The sequence below is a fragment of the Triturus cristatus genome, chromosome 6 (assembly GCF_964204655.1).
Source record: "Triturus cristatus chromosome 6, aTriCri1.1, whole genome shotgun sequence".
In the NCBI taxonomy this organism is placed as follows: Eukaryota; Metazoa; Chordata; class Amphibia; order Caudata; family Salamandridae; genus Triturus; species Triturus cristatus.
This window is the reverse complement of record NC_140589.1, coordinates 1,885,907,644-1,885,921,766: the sequence shown is the minus strand read 5'-3', so window position 1 is coordinate 1,885,921,766 and position 14,123 is coordinate 1,885,907,644.

The window sequence follows — 14,123 nt, the reverse complement described above, 5'->3', positions numbered from 1 at the left end:
AAATAGCTGCCAGCCAGTGCCACATGGTCAAACAACAACTGCAAGCAAAGAAGCATGGAGAACAAAGAAGACATGCAAGCCTATGGCAAAAGCCCACTAGCTTGATGCACTAAATGGCTGCCAGTCAGTGCAACATGGTCCAACAACAACAGCAAGCATGAGACATGGGGAACAAAGAACACATGCACACCTATGATGAAACACACTGGCTGGATGCACAACATGGTTTTCAACAACATGGTCAAACAGCAACAGCAAGCAAGGAGTCTTGAGGAACAAATAGCACATTCAGGCCTATGCATACAGGCTTCACAAAATGGACCCTGGCCACATGGCATGTGGAACAAAGGCAAATGGTGGCCCATGGCAAGCACACTCACTGACCACACAAATGTAGAAAGTAGAACTGTAGAAAACATCACGAATAATTTGGTAATGACAAAAACAAAAATTAACCAAGCTATCAAAATTATACAACACACATCCCCTGTGAAATACAAACCCCCAATGTTTTTAATGTATTACAATGCCATCCTATCACTAAATGGTGTTTTAAAACAACATATACCACAAAAACAGTTGATGCATGTACCCATTGGCCTCGGCCTACTGATTGGATGGCCCATTGGCAGACTAGGCCACGTAGTAAAATAAATAAATATTGCAAATTTAACAAACATGGAGAAAATGTACTGATCTGTGCAACATTGTTCCTTACAATAGAGGGAAAATTAAATGCACAAATACAATTAGGCCCCTACTGAAACTGAAACTGAAGATCACCCACCACAATAAATTTGAAAATGTGAATAAAAGTACAAATAAATGCTAGTGCATGCCCAATAAACTGAACTTACTTGTGAAATCTCAAATACAAAGTGCTTAAATCAAATGGTATATATGCAGCAGGCAAAGAGAGTGATCCTTCCAGCTCTAAATTCAAATGGAAAGTGACCAGCTGATTGACAAAGCACTGGGAGGAGTCTGTTGGACAGAAACAGGAAGTTGGAGTCCCTGGGGCACTTCCCTCCTGTTGGAAAAAAAAGTTTAAAAAACTGAAAAAATGAAGGTGTGAAATAAAGAAAAGAAAGGAAAGTATAGAAGTCAGAAAGTCGAGAGGTCCTAGAGCGGGCCTCTCCCCCTACTCTATATCCCCCTTCTCCCTCCCGCCCCTCCTGCCCCTCCCCCACGTCGGTACTCTTGTGTAGGAGGTGCGACGACAGGATCGCCGTCCCGCCTCCCGGAGAAGTGTTGACGGGTAAGAGTTCTCAAAGCTGCATTTTCCTTTGCAGAGCACCTGACAAACATGCAACAAAGTTGTTGGAGAGGGTATAGTCTAATTTTTCAAAACACCGGAAAGGATACTTGCTGTCATTCGAGGTGCGTGCAATTGTCAGTTCTACGTCGCTCTGCCGTGTTGTGTCCATTGTGTGGCCACTAGTGAGGATTGTTCATATTTGCTAACCTTAACAGAACTGAGATAGATATCCGTGTTTCTAAGGTCGGTAATGTTTACAGTTTTTTTCGAGGTAGCTTCTGGTTGTTGTGAGGTAGATATGAGGAGGAAATGGATACAGGTTCTTACAGGTTCTTATTGAGGACGCACACTTAGAGCTAATTGGACCCTGGTAGTTGGGTCCGGTGAGGGGCCTCTTTTAGTCAAGCCAGGTTGTGAGGTATCCATGTTCAGATTTGCAGGTCCATCCAGAAAGCTCGCCAGGTCTTTGGGGTCAGTAAAAAAATGCGGCTTGCCTTTGTCTATTATTTTACATTTCGTTGGGGCCACGGACGAGAATTGGATATTTTTACTCCTGAGGCTGTGTCGCAGGGCGAGAAAGCCCATCCTGGTGTCTAACCGTGGGTTTCGAATAATCTTGCGTGAGGATGATTTTGTGGCCTTTCCAGATGATTTGATGGTTTTTCCGGGCATAGTTAAACATTTCTTCAGTGTGTTGCGATCTCAGGGGTTTGCAAATGATGGGCCGAGCTGATTGGTGTGTTGGCGATTTGAAAGCAGGAATTCTGTATGCCTTATACAGTTCGAACTGGCGAGTGAAATTTAGGTTGGTGAGCTTTGGGATCAGGTCCTCGAGGAATGCTGAGCAGGACCCTGCCGTGTCTTCCACCCCTTCCGGGATCCCAAGTATGCTGATGTTCCCTCTGCAATTCCTGTCTTCCATCTCTGCTGTCTGTTTTTGTAGTGTGTCTGTGATCCTCGCTAGTGTTTTTACCTCCTTGCTCGCGCTATGATTATAGTCCTCTGCATTACTAATCCTTTGTTCAGCTGCAGTCAGTCTGATGTTGACTGAGTTCAGGTCAGCCCTGACTGCTGCGATCTCTAGTTGGATCGTGTCTGTGGTTAGCTTTGTAGATTTTGCTAGGTCATGCACTTCCGCCAGCTTCTTTAGGATAATTTCCAGGGTGCTGCTTATGTATGGCTTCTGTTTGATTGGTGAGTCAGATGAGGCTGGTTCCCCTTTGTTTTTCTTTAGCTGTTGTTGGTGCAGACTTGATTCTCTGTCTGCCATGTTTGTTTTTTTGGTTGAGGGATTTCTGTGTCATGGTTACTTTCCCTGATCTTCTCCGTCTCTTGCTTTACTATTGTTAACTTTATCTTCCTCCTTTTACCAAGCTTATGGCCACTATGTTCTGGAGCTCTTCTCCCGTACTCCCGCTTGTGATTATATTAGGGGTGCTGGACGGTCGTCTTCACTATTTTGATGTGATTGCTGTCATGCTATTTGTCAGGCTGTTTGGCCGGTAGCTTGGTGTTGTGTGGTGGGCCTGACTTCTGTTCTATGTAGCTCTATTTGTCGCTGTCAGTAGCGCATTGTTCCTTATCCTTGCACAGTGTGTCTGTGTGGTTTCGAGCAATTCTGTGTTTCTGAGCAAATGAGGTGTTGGCAAGGTCACCTGTGTGACTCTGGCTGCGGTATGCATTCCCACGGTTGGTTGGTTGCGCTACTTCTAGGGGGGAGCTCCTGTCTCTCCCCCTATCTCCTATACCCGCTGGGGATTGTCCTGGTACTTTGGGCTATTCATACGCTCCATCTGGCCCCCAGCATACTGTATATAGCAGGCACGAGTTCTGCAGAGGGTCGGCTTTGGTTGGCTGGCCCCTTCACTTCTCTAGCCCTCCGTTGCGCACCTCTCCTTTATTTCACACCTTCATTTTCACCAAAAACGTTATTTGACAACTCCTACAGAATAGCACACAGGGGGCAATACGCACCCAGGAATAATGGGGGGGGGTGGTTCGGCCCCAGAGAGAGAAACATGGAGAGGAAAAGAGTCACTTGAGTGGCAGGCACATAGTATCGCAATATCACGCTATGGAGTATGGCTCTGAATAATACACGCACTATGTCAACAAACCTAACAATAGTATCCCTCAATGTTAAGGGTCTGAACCACCCTATCAAACGCTTGAAAATAGTAGACTACCTAGCAAAAACCAAAAGAGATATTGTACTACTACAGGAAACCAAACTATCCATGGAAGATGCTGGTTTAGTCAGGGGTACCTGGATAGCGATAATGGCATGCTCACCAGCAGACAGAAAGAAGCGAGGGGTCCTGACCCTAATCTCCAAAGTATCAAACATAACAATAGAGTGACACACCCACGACAAGGAGGGTAGACTTCTAATAACACACCTAAGGAGGGGGGAGGAACGTTTCCATGTGGCTAACATATATGGCCCCAACACAGACGACCCGTCGTTTTGGGCAGAGGTGTCAGACACACTTGACACCTTCAATCAGAACAAACTTACTATAAAGGTGGGGGATTTTAACATCCCACTGGACCATGTAATAGACAGACAATCATCCTGTCATTACCAGCCCTCCAACTCGCAGGCCTCACTCCAGAATATTTGTGCCAAGTTCAACCTCAAAGACCCATGGCATTTACAACACCCAGATACTAGGGACTACACTTTTTACTCCAGCCCACACAACTCCTTCACCAGAATAGACTACAGACTTATCTCAGCATCACACACTCACCTGATAGAATACTCGGAAATAGCGCCAAGTCTAGTCTCAGATCATTCATGCATCAGCCTAAAACTAAGCGGGTGCCACAAAAACCTGTCTCCAGGAGATGGCGCCTTAACAGTGAAATTCTATCCGACCCAAATTACAAAAAGTAAATTGAGGACCCCATAACTGAATACCTAAGCTTTAATGACACCCCCGACATGGCCACTAGCACACTTTGGGATGCCCTAAAAGCAACAGTGAGGGGTACAATAATCGGCATCAAACCAAAAATGAACAAGATCATGAACCAGAGACTAATCCAACTGGAGCAAGATATAAAAATGCTAGAATTAGAAACAAACACAGAGCAAATATGAATATAACAAAACCCTAAGCGAGAGAGCAAGGTTATGGTTCAATAAGTCCAGAGCCCTTAACTTATGTGAAGCAAACGGAATGGGGAAACTCCTCGCTGCCTATCTAAAACATAAACGCAACCAGTTTACAGTCTCATCTAGCGGTGGGCGGAATTTGCGAAATTCACTTTCGCAAACTTTTGCGAAAATGTTAAAAATCTCCGCAAACACGCGGAAATATCGCGAAGACGCGGAAGTTTTTTTCCCGCCCGTTCGTGGTATTTTCTGCGTGATCGCGGCTCACCAACTTACCCATGCCGTTGCTCACGGGCGCGGCCATCTTGTTTTCACTTGTCTCGCGGTGCATGATCGTGGGAAGAAAGATGTGATCGCGCGACGAATGACGTGATCGCGCGACAAATGACGTTACTATGGGTGCGAACTGTCGCGAGACAGCGCAAATGGCTACCAACAATCCAACATCTCGTGGAGAACGCGACTGGATCGGGAAAACTTGTCGGCGAACGCGGGGATTCAGATAAGGCGATATCGTGCACGCGAGAATGTATTTTTTTACAGCGCGAGCAAGAAAAAAATTCCCGGTACGATGCGGATTGCGGAAATTTTTACATTTTCGCGCTCTCCGCGGAACGCGAAAATGTCAAATTATCGCAATTTCCGCAAGCGGAACGGAATTTTCACCCAGGCCTAGTCTCATCCATCATTGACCCAAACAAAAAGACCCACACAAGACACAAGGATATCCTCATGGTGTTCCAAGAGTTCTACTCAGAGCTCTATAAGAATAACCAGAACCCCAATCTAGAAGAATGCACAATTTACCTAGACAGATTAGGTCTACTGAAGCTAAACACAGCAGACTCAAACAAGCTAGGTCAGGAAATCAGCTGCACGAAAATCGAAAGGGCAGTCAAAACACTGAAAAAAAACAGGGGCCCAGACGGATACACAGCTGATTTCTATAAAACGTTTTTAAAACAACTAAACCCAACCATGAAAAAGGTTTTTAACCAGGCCGCATCAAAGGGGGCAGTGCCCCAATCCATGACAGAGGCTAACATAATAGTCATCCCGAAGGAAGGCAAAGACCACCAACTACCAAAAAACTACAGACCCATATCCCTCATCAATGTGGACTGTAAAATCTACGCCAAAATTCAGGCAGTCAGACTAAACACGGTCCTCCCCAAACTCATATGTAACTCCTACGCAACCGTTTGTCTAGCGATAACACCCGCCTCCTCTGCCACATACTGGAACAAGTGGACGCGAAGCCAGAGCCGGCAGCAGCAATAGCACTGGATGACGATAAGGTCTTCGACAGAGTTCTTGGGCTTTCCTAGAGCAATGTATGCAGGCTTTCAAACTGGGGGACGAATATATACGGATGGCTATGGCCCTATACCAGACCCCGAAAGACCGTATCTCTGTAAATGGCACACTCTCTGACAACTTTACACTACATCAAGGGACCAGACAGGGGTGCCCACTGTCACCGGCGCTCTTCCTGCTGGCCCTGGAACCCCTCATAAAATGGGTAGACATCAAGGGAGCAGGAGTTAGACTAGTAGCCTACACAGACGACATTCTGATAGCGCTACTGGCCACGATAACAGAATACTCAAGGCTATCAGGCTATAAACTAAACAAAGAAAAATCAGAGTGTAAACCGTTAAACATTCACTGCACTAGAAATATCCTAGGGGACTCAGGTCTGGCCTGGCAAACGGGACACATCAAGTACCTGGGGATATACTTTAATAGTGACTTAATTAACACCTTAAGACACAATGAGAAGACTCTACTTGAAAAAATAAAGAATCTTCTAGACTGGTCCCCAAAATTCATAACCTGGTGGGGAAGAATAGAGACCATCAAAATGATGATCGCCCCAATGATTACCTACATGTCATGCATGCTTCCACTGCTACTCACAGACCACTTCCACCGGAAAATCGGTATGGCGCTCACCAAATTCCTATGGCGCGGGAAGAAGGCAAGGATTAGCATCAAGAAACGGAGACTAGGAAAAAACCTAGGAGGGGTAAACCTAGCGGACTTCAGGGTGTTCCAAATGGCTTATCTAGCAAAGCAAGGAATGTACTAGGTCTCCACAGAGTCCGAGTATACACCAGTATGGCTGCAGGAAGAGAAGGCCATTCTGAGCAACCTGAGCCCTCTGGCCCGACTGACTGCCAACTCTCATCCACACTCATCCAATACTATCTTTAAAAACACAAGGATCGCACTCCTTAGAGTAGATAAGAAAATGGATACACCCATCAAAGGGTCCAAATCATAATCACTGTGGGCGAACAACAAACTTAGATACAAAGGGAAAAGTCTTAACTTCGACACATGGATAGCGAAAGGTATCTGCTACCCACACCAACTCGAAAAGGGAGAATATCCCATCCCCTTTTCTGTTCTTTAAAGCAAGCTTCCACCTAGAAGACATTGATCTATATAGGCTCCTGAAAATAAGAACAGCCCTTGCAAAGAGGAAACTAGATCCCGCCCAACCCTCAATCTTCCAGTATACTTCAAAGATTAACAAAACAGGTCACCAAGTCTCACACTTATACAAGCTTTTACGCCCCAAGACCGCCAAACTGAACGAAAAAACAATAACCTACTGGAATAAACACACTGACACACCACTAAATGAACAGGAATGGGCAACTTTGTGGGCCTCGTCCTCGTGCAACAAGATCACCTCAGCTCTAGCACGAACTAAATTTTGGTTGCTCCAAAAGGCATTTTGGACCCACGCCCGACTGCACAAACTAAAGCTTAAAGACGATCCGCTATGTTGGAACAAAAACCAAAAAACATGCCAACACTGATGATTGTTTCCAATTTTATTTTTCAAAGTGGCACGTTGAATCAAACAAAAATACCACTATATATTTTTTCAAAATGTATATCTTTATCAAAAAATGTTTACATCAAAAGGACCAACTTTCTCAATTCATAAACACAATCTCAAAATTTACACATAACAAGTCGATTTCACCCCACACATTCTTCTTCCACACTTTTTCAGAAAAACATCACCTCAGACATACACATTTAAACCTTTCCAAAAGTCACCACATTCTAAACCACTTTCTCATTTGCTCCAGCAATCTCTGCAACAAAGAGAATAGGGACCTGGCTCACCTAGTCTTCCACTGCCCAACACTCAAGACATTCTGGGAGAAAGTCTTTGATTTCATAAACAATGTCTTTGATTGCAAAATAGTGAGGGATTTCGCCTCCTTCACCTCGGCTTTTCTACGCACAAACTTGAGAATTGAGCAGGATAAAAACCTAATGGGCTTGTTATTATCAGCAGCTGTTAAAATGGTATTAAACAACTGGAAAGATGCAGGTAAAACTAGCTACAAAGATTGGATCAACTGGATTACACACCTCAGAGGAGCAGACAACCTGGCACTTCAGTACACACCATGGAAAGCGTCAGTCAGCAAGGGGGATGTGGGGAACCCTAGACACTTATCTAGACTCTTATGAACCTCCATAAACACTGTACCTGAGCTTTAAACTCTATACCATGCAACCCAAAAGGTCTGAGCCCTAACATTCTAAACATTGCAAACATCAACTCTCAGGAACAGCGAGCAACGCAACTTTTGTTGTCAAATGTAGAAAGCAAGCATAGCAACCGCTAAATGTACTGCCAAGCGTTTACAATTCCTAATGACCTGTCCCTTTCCTATCTTGTTTCAACACTAAACTCTCTGCCTTTTCCTCCTTTCTTCTCTTTCTCTCTTAACCACACGAACAGTATGGGCCAGTTATGCATGCACCATAGTATGAATTTTACGCCAATCTGGCCGATTGTTGAATGCATCTATCTATAATCTTTAATAAAAATAAAAATAAAAAAAAGGGTTCTCGAACTAAAAAGCAACTCAAACTGTCAGTTGGAGAAGAAAATCCTCTCACAAATCCTCTTTTTGTACATTTATGTTCTTCTTGAGCACAAATGATACTCGAGTGATACGTTCACAATCATTATCAGCACTACATTGGCATTGTTGCAGAAGGAAGCCGTGCAAGCGGGTTCCAAGTTTGGCACATACTCTCTAGCAGCCCGGGAATATTGTTGCGCTTGCTTTCAAACGCCAAAACAAATGTCGAGCATGTGAACAGTAAAAAACTCAGCTTCACGCCCGGGAAGAGGAATCCACGGAACTGCATGGTCAGCTCGAGAGCACGGCAAGCCCGAACTCCGCAAACTCCGTGAGCGGAGTTTAACACCAGGCCTAACTATAGTACAAAAAATTATTAACAATTGTACTAACAATTCTAACACTTAAACATATTATTTTAACTAATATGTATTAAAGGCAATGAAAGTGATTTTTATGTGAGCGATATTGAATAAACAATATTATTTAAAACCATATTATATACAAAAATCAATATTCTTGAAAACAATATTCTGTGCTACAATTTTTCTGTACTAACAATATTTTTAACATGATATTTGTATATCACAATATTAAAAACTCAATATTTTGTCTAAAAACCCTAGAATATCAGCAACACACACGTGAGTTAGCATCATTACATTGTGCTCAATTAGGCAATGTAGTTCTGCGGCCAGGCAAGAGAGAAGTGTACCACATGCTGAGTGCTACTTTCTGTAACATGACTTCCTGTCCTATTATTAGCTTGCCTTAGACCATCTAGAGTGATCTTTTGCCTTTTGGCTAAGTTTGCAGTACACAATCATACATATAAATTAGTCATTGGCAATGAAATATGTTCAAATATTTCTGTTGTTACAGATCAATCCAGATCAAACAAAGCAAGAGTAGGTAACATGACCAGTCCCTCCCCTTTTCTATTGTGCAATCCAAACTTGGAGACTCACCATTGTCCAGCTTTCATTGTATTTTATCAAGAGCCAGCCTGTATGTTTCTTTGCCCTATGTGAGGTTCTTGACAATAACATCTAGTTTTCTATTTAAAAAATCCTGACATACCCACATGGGATGGTAGTAATAAGGTATAAGGGCAAGGGCAGAATAGACATTTTTACCTGGGCAATTCTGCCCATGGCTAACAAAGCGAAATGAAGGCCAACATTGTTGTGTCAAAGATTTCCATCACTCAAGACTTTCGCTGAATGGTAGACTCTCACTCCTAGATAACAGAGAGCATGTTTCTTCCATATGAAGTTGGGCATTACAGCTAAATGTCAAGAGTCCATTCCCTCCTTTGTTAATGAAAAGGTGTACTTTTTCACCCAGTTCACTTTTAATGCTGATATATTGCCAAAATTCCAAAAGTATTGTGCTGGGATACAAAAACAGCAGCATGTCATCAGTGATATTGTGTGTTTTCTGTCTATCAAATGAACATCACCCTCACTCCTCTCCCATCTCAGTATCTCTGCAAGGAGCATGGGAGACAGATGGCAAGCTCCCCCAGTGCCCCTCATCATTCTGCACATACCACTTAACATTTCTCACTCTGGCAGAGGGTCCCCCCCAAAAGTAAGGGCATCCAGGTCACGCATTCCTGTCCTCTCCCCCATCTGATTTAAAATGTCTATCAAATATCTCCAGCATGTATCAAATTACATTTCTAAGTTAATTGACACTACCATAGCACTCCAATGTATTTACTACTGAACTCTATCCATCAGCGTAAACAATCTCCTGAGATTTAACAAAGTTTTTCTCGTGAGGATGAAACCATTTTGATCTCCATGTACTACAGAGAGAAGGTAAGGGTACCATATACCTGTTTCAATAGTACTTTATTAAGAATCTTATATTGCACAAAGCATATAAAAGGCCATGTCCAGAGGGCACTCGCTTGGTTTTAGCAAAGAGGCTTTTAAAGCCTCGCCGGTTATATTTGGTAGTTGTTCCTGTTTCTTCACAGCTTCATACATTGTAGCAAGTTGTGGGGCTAGTATTGTCACAAAAGTCGGATAAAATTGTATCTGGGGTCTTGCCCCAGGCCATTACTTGAAATACTGCCTTTATCTCGCTCTACCTCACAGGGGCATTCAATGCTCTCAGGGTTCCTTCCAGGGTTGTCCTTAATAAGAACCTTTCAAGCTAGGGATCAATCATATCTGTACCTATCTGCTCTATTTCCCTGTATGAGCTGAGTAGTTTTCTAAGACAGAACTTTTGATGTCAACTTGCATGGAGACTGACCAGACATTTTCTCAATTTGTATCACTGGTGTAGCCTCACAACTCAGGTTCAATTAACCAGGCTAACAGTTTTCCAGTTGCATCACCTCTACTATGCATTCTGTCTTCCATTTCTCTTACTGCTCTGAGAGTGGGCTCTCTTGTGGAAACCCGTGCCATCCCCAGCTATAATTCATGTAATGGACCATCCAAAGTGTTGTATTCCTTGTCTAGTGTTTTCATGATCCCCCCACTAGCTCCTAGATGCAATGACCTCACCCTACAACCTTTAATGACTCCCATTCTGTTAGTACAACCACCGGTGAGTCTCTAAATAGCTTGTCTACCATTGCATTTTGCAACCTTCACATGTCTTCACATGTACCTGTTTGCTTCAAATCAAGGAGGTTATTAATTGATTATGGCACAATAATGCACACCCCAAATATTCCTCTGGGCCAAAACTAGCAATTTATCCAGGGAAATGCATAATTTGCCCCTACACTATATGCAGGTCATGAACCTGTGATTAGTAGGAGCATTCCTTGTCCAGTGCATTTTCATTTAACCAAACATTCAACAGGTCCTAACAAGTTAATAATTTGTGAAACCCCTATGTCATCTTTTCAAATAGGGTGCTAGCAAGAGGAGGGTTAGTGTCTAGTATGCAATTGTAAACTCCCCAAGTATTAAAAGTATGTTAGGGTTTTTGGCTAATGTCTTGGAAAATGTATGCAGAAATTCCAACTGATGGACATTTGTGTCATATACACTTCCCACTAGAGTATTCTGCCTGTGAAACTCTCATCTAAGCATATATCACCCCTCCTTGTCTATGACAATTTCCTCATCCCCAAATGTGGTCACTGGTTTGGCCTACCCAAGGGCCTCTCTAGTATGAGGAAAGCACTGTAGTGAAGGGGTGCCCTCAACATCTACATTTAACCTTATCAGCTTCTTGTGTGTGAGGGAAGTTTCCCACAGAAATATGATTTGAACCCCCCTATGTTTCAGGTAAATCTGAATATTATACCTTTAAATTAGGGATCTCATGCCGTGTGATGAATACAGGCCCCAGCTAGGCCCGCAGGACACAAGGGTTCGCTCTCCTGTAATGGAATCTATAAGGAAGTTGGCACGGAAACTGCAAAGTACAAAGACAGCATTTATTAACCCTTAAGGGTGGTCCTACAATCCACACAACACTCTTCAGTATTGCATAGAGTAGCACAAAGAACTTACGTACATGGTCCCCTTTTATACACAATAGAGGGGCTCATAAGTGGGTGGATACAACATGAAGTCGAGGAACATTACCATTTATGGTCATTTTCAATACTGAATCAATATGTGGGCGGAGCTAACGCACTCCTTGAGCCCGCGAAAACATGGTCAAGCAAGGCTAACTAATAACAGATGTGGTCAAGTCTGGGCATGTGCCAGATGGACAAAGGAGCTATTTATAGACTGTTACTAGGCAGATTGCAAGAGCAACTAACACAGAGGTTGGACTCTTCTCGTGGGGAACACGTGGAAGCATGACAATACAAAATGGAGTCCAAGCTTCAGTCAACATAACAGAGAAAACACGATCTATAAAAGGGGAATTAATGTCTTTAGTAAATGCTTAATCACATCGTTGTTTCGATTTACAACAGACGACCCTTTCAGCATTTACTGAAGACATCCGGTTTGTTAGGATAATCATCATATATGTCAATTGTCATCATTTCTTCAACTTCTTTAGCTAAACGTTTCTGGTGAGCAACATCGGCAATAGCTTTCTTATCGGGGATACAAAATGATACACATAATGAGCAGAGCAAGGGACCACATTGAATACAGATACAGCATGAAAACAGAACCGCTACAATAATGCAGAGACCAGTTAGAACCTTCCATCCCCAGGCGGTAATTAACGCCCAAAACCATCCAGAAAAGGACCAAGTGCCGTTTTCTGTATGGATCTCAGCTGCAATTTTATGCAGTTTATTGATGGCATTATAAACTGATGGCGTATGATCAGGAATAAACACACAACAGCTACTTCCAATAATTTTACATGCTCCTCCTCTGTCAGCTAGCATAACGTCTAATACCATACGATTCTGCAATGCAACAATTCTAGTAATCTGCAATTCCTCCATAAGATTCCCAAGAGCAGCAGCAGTCTGATTTGTCACAGCTTCTACCACTCTTGTTAATCTTCGGATCTTCCTACTGTTCAGGGCAGCTCCAACAAAGAAAAACAGTCCTAAGTTAAAATCAATATACTGTTGCAGACTGGTATCAGTCTGATCTACATCATCAATTGATAAAGTACGTTTATACCTATTTACAGTCACATTATTCAATAATTTCAGATCCTTATGATAAGATGCGGGTGCTAGGAATACAGGAGGTAATAGAAATGATACATAGCATACCCCAGACCACCCAGCCGGCAGACGGTAATAACCTTTATTTCCACACACAAAATACGTATTATGGGAGGCCAAGAAGGTACTATTGTTCAACCCATCAATATTCAAAACAGTAATGCAATCACTAACACCAACAGGGATGGAACCCACACTCTGGACACACAGGTCCGCTTGAGCTTGTGCTACTTGGATCACAAATTTGTCTTTTCCCACAGTGTCTCTTGTGTTCGTGAAGATGTAGGGAATGGATTCATTGTCTGGTCGGTACTCTTCCCACTCCCAAATTGTCCCATTCGCTTGTGGATACCCATTTTTGTCTTGATGGCATTCTTTATTAAGTCTAAAAAGCAATCGTCCCACTGTTGGTTTCCGAGTGGCAAAAAGCAAAGTATACCATGCTCTACAAGAGCCATTATGAGAGAAAGGAAGTGGTATAAATGGCGTTCCTCCTTTCTTCTGATGAGCTGGCATCATCCCACATATCCAACAGTTCGTAGCATTCGTAGCAACGTGGGTATGATGCAGCATCTGGATGAAAGTGTTATTCAAGTAAGATTGTCGATGCTTCAACTCTTGATACGGTAATGTATAAAAGTAGTGCTCCTCAGGCACCGGAGTTGTCAACACAAGAATCTTCCGAGCGGGAGTTACATCCTCCACAAACCATGTGGTTATCCCAACAATGGCTACTGTCAACATGAACCCTAATGCACAAAGGATCTTCTTTTTCTCCATATCAAAAACAAAATAAAACCCAATATCTTCCTGAAACTAAAAGTCTGTCAGAACTCTTCCCCTTGGGCAGCGGTTGATTTCTTCACCAGCGGGCCAAGACGGGTGTCACTACACTAATGCAGGGCTGATCCCCCCCCCTTGCCTCATCGGCTCTCCGTTTCACTAACCCAAGGGCCGTTCTGACAGTATGTCCCGGTACCGGAAAACTCACTTCCTTGGTCGAAGATGATATCGCCTTCCTCCAGGAGTCGCGTGGTCCGGAAAGAGCTCCTCAGTGGCGTTTGGCTCCGCAGCACGGCCTGTCTCTGCAGCCAAAATTTCTCGTTGATCGGTCAGCACGGCAGGTTCCACCAATCCGGGCGGCACCTTCCTACAGTGCAGAGAGTGGATCCAATTCTTTCGGTTGGAGACTCGCACAGCCGTCCTCGTTGCGAGGAG